Source organism: Oncorhynchus mykiss, chromosome 18, assembly GCF_013265735.2.
Source record: "Oncorhynchus mykiss isolate Arlee chromosome 18, USDA_OmykA_1.1, whole genome shotgun sequence".
Lineage (NCBI taxonomy): Eukaryota > Metazoa > Chordata > Actinopteri > Salmoniformes > Salmonidae > Oncorhynchus > Oncorhynchus mykiss.
In genome coordinates, this window is record NC_048582.1 from 33,552,339 (window position 1) to 33,556,018 (window position 3,680).

Genomic DNA, 3,680 nt, shown 5'->3' on the forward strand with positions numbered 1-3,680 from the left:
TGTATACAAAACAGATGCGTCATCTGAGGCCTCAGACCACCAAACCAAACCCAGTAAGACAAAGGTTGAAAAACCTGACCATCACTGCCCAATACATAACAAGCCTCATCCTCTTAAAAACTGTTGTGGGTTTAGATACAAATCATATCTCAAAGACAATGGCATTTGTTTCCGATGTTGTGGGTCAACTCAGCACAGAGCTAAAGACTGTAAGGTTTCAATCAAGTGCTCTGAGTGCGACAGCGACAAACATCTTGCTGCTCTGCATCCAGGCCCAGCCCCTTCAAATACAGACACCGCTACAGCAGAGACAGAGCATGGCGGGGAGCAAGGTGACGATGCTCTTCTATCTGTCACCTCAAAGTGTACAGAGATCTGTGGTGAGGCAGTCAATCCAAGATCATGTTCAAAAATATGCCTAGTTAGTCAAAGCTTATCCGTCTGGGAAAAGAGATAAAGCTGTCAAAATGTATGTAGTGCTTGATGAACAGAGTAACAAATCTCTGGCCAAGACAGAGTTTTTCAATCTCTTCAACATCAATAACAACTCTGCTCCATACACCATGAAGACGTGTTCTGGGGTAACAGAGACTTCAGGCAGGAGAGCCGTCAACTTCATGGTGGAGTCTATAGATGGACACATACAGCTCACTCTCCCTACTCTGATAGAGTGTGATATAATGCCAGACGATAGGATGGAGATTCCCTCCCCCGACATTGCGTATCATCATCCCCATCTGCAACCAGTTATGGACAAAATTTCAGCGGTGGACCCAGATGCTCCCATCCTCCTGCTCTTGGGACGAGACATCTTAAGGGTACACAAGGTACGAGAGCAAATCAATGGGCCTCACGACACTCCTTATGCACAGCGACTCAACCTCGGGTGGGTCATCGTAGGTGAGGCCTGTCTGGGAACGGCTCACCGACCAGCCAATGTTAACGTGTTCAGGACAAACATACTTCAAAATGGTTGCACATCCCATCTGAGCCCTTGCCCTGACATCATCCAGGTAAAAGAGAACTACAACAGTGTAGCTCAGAAACACATCTCTCCCTCTACTCGAGAGATCCAATCACAACTGTGAACACAGACAGCCTGGGATGTTCCGTGTTCGACAAAACACAAGACGATGATAAACCAGCACCATCAGTGGAGGACAAAGCCTTCTTAGACATTATGGACAAACAGATGGACAAACAGATTTTCCAGGATGATGGAAACAACTGGGTGGCTCCTCTACCCTTTCACCCCACTAGACGTCGCCTTCCTAATAACAGGGAGCAGGCCATGAACCGTCTCACATCACTTCGCAAGACTTTAGACAAAAAGCCTGACATGAAGCGTCATTTTATTGACTTCATGCAAAAGATGCTGGATAACGACCAAGCCGAACCTTCACAGCCACTAGAGGGAGACAAAGAACGTTGGTATCTGCCCATATTTGGTGTTTACCATCCACAAAAGCCTGAACAAATAAGAGTAGTATTTGATTCCAGTGCTAAGTGTCAAGGCGTGTCACTTAACGATGTTCTGCTCAGTGGTCCAGACTTAAACAACACACTCTTGGGTGTCCTAATGCGTTTCCGCAAGGATTGCATTGCACTAACAGCAGATGTGCAACAAATGTTTTACTGTTTTGGTGTACGTGAGGATCACAGAGATTACTTAAGGTTTCTCTGGTATGAAGACAACATCCCAGATAGAAACATAACTGAGTACAGGATGAAAGTCCATGTATTTGGGAACAGCCTCTCACCAGCCGTAGCCATCTACTGCATGAGACGAGCAGCTCTACAGGGTGAGAAGGAACACGGGTCAGAACCCAAGCAATATGGAGTGAGGAACTTCTACGTCGATGATGGTCTGACATCAGTAGCTACTACAGAAGAAGTTATCAACATTCTAAGAAAAACACAAGCAATGTTGGCGGAGTCCAACATGAAACTACACAAGATTGCATCCAATAGCAAAACAGTTATGGAAGCCTTCCCTATGGAGGACCGTGCAAAAGACTTAAAAGATCTGGACCTAGGAGTGGATCCTCTCCCCTTTCAACAGAGTATGGGACTTTCCTGGAACCTGGAAACAGACAGCTTCTCATTCCAGGTGTCCCACAATGAGAAACCTTTTACGCAGAGAGGCATCCTGTCCACAGTGAATAGTCTTTATGACCCGCTTGGGTTCGTGGCTCCAATAACAATGCAAGGTAAAGCCTTAATCAGAAAGGACATTATTTGTTTCTTGATATGTTTTATTTCATAGTGGCACAATTTCATTATACCAGGCGGGGAGTGTGCTGCCATTCTGTTAGAAGGTTACAGATTATTTTATTACAATGGTTAAATTGGATTTTCATTGTGTTCAATGGTGTTATTTGCCCCCTAGTGGAGCTTTCTGGTACTTAGAAAGACTACGCAAACAAGAAGTAGAGAATTTGTTCTGCACGCATAGAAGCAGCTACAAACAACGCTACGGTGCAGGGGCCTGTTGCACAAAAGTAGAATTAAGACATCCGGGATAAATGACTCAGCTGAGCTCAATGAAGCCAAAACATGTGCGTCCAGGCTTAATTGGTTGCACAAAGACCAAGCCAGGATGAGCAGACACGGATTCATTAAGCCAGGTGAAACCAATCCTGGATAGGTGCGCGCTCACGGCTCACTCAAATAGACCCCGCCACAGATCACAGATTAACTGATTTACCATGGCAACTAGAGCCGCGTACTTTTCCCCGTCGGAAGCACAAATCCTCATGGAGGCATACGAGGAGGTAAAAGATATAATTAAGAAGAAAGGCAACACCGCCACAGTGATAAAGCAAAGAGAAAAAGCGTGGCAAAGTATTGCAGACCGCCTGAATGCGTAAGTAGTGCACAATTACACACTCACCGCTCCGCTGAAACATCACAATTACAATTCAAATATTTAATTCACATCTCCAAAAATGCAGTTGTACTGTAATTATGAAACGGTTACTTTTTTTTATTGAAATGCACTGCAGATATGAGTGAAATTGTGTAAAGTAACTCCATCACACTGTATAAAGCTATGATAAAATTTTTGATATTTTTACTGAAAACAAGACAAAAATACCAAGTAATTTTTTGCAGTGTGACTCCATTAAGTGTGTGTGTGTGTGTGTGTGTGTGTGTGTGTAGATTAAACATGAACGGGCCAAAACGGACATGGCAGCAGGTCAAAATCAAATACAAGAACATTCTGCAGAATGGTATGGTCCCTGACTAATATTTAACAAAGCACAAGCATATATTGTACCCAGAAGGTGCCTGCTCACACATTGTCTGTACTGTTTTAGCAGTGAAAAAGAATACCCACAGACAAGGCACGGGTGGTGGGTCACCAAAGGCTGACCTTACCCCAGCAGAGGACATGGCCTTGGAGCTAAATAAAGGCAGGCCCGTCTTAGAGGGGATCCCTGGGGGGAAAGAGACGAGCATAGGTTCCTCCCAAGATGCCACCCGCTTCATTCAAGGTATGTCCTTCCATCTCTACATGGGATACAACCACATTCATATTGAATCAATTTGGACTGTCTGACTTTGGTTTACCTATTGCCTTGCAGTGTCTGGCAGCACTGTGTTCCTGTTAGAGCCACCAGCACAAGCACCAGACGATGCTGATCCAGTGAGTACTCCATCAAAGGCATACTGTAGGC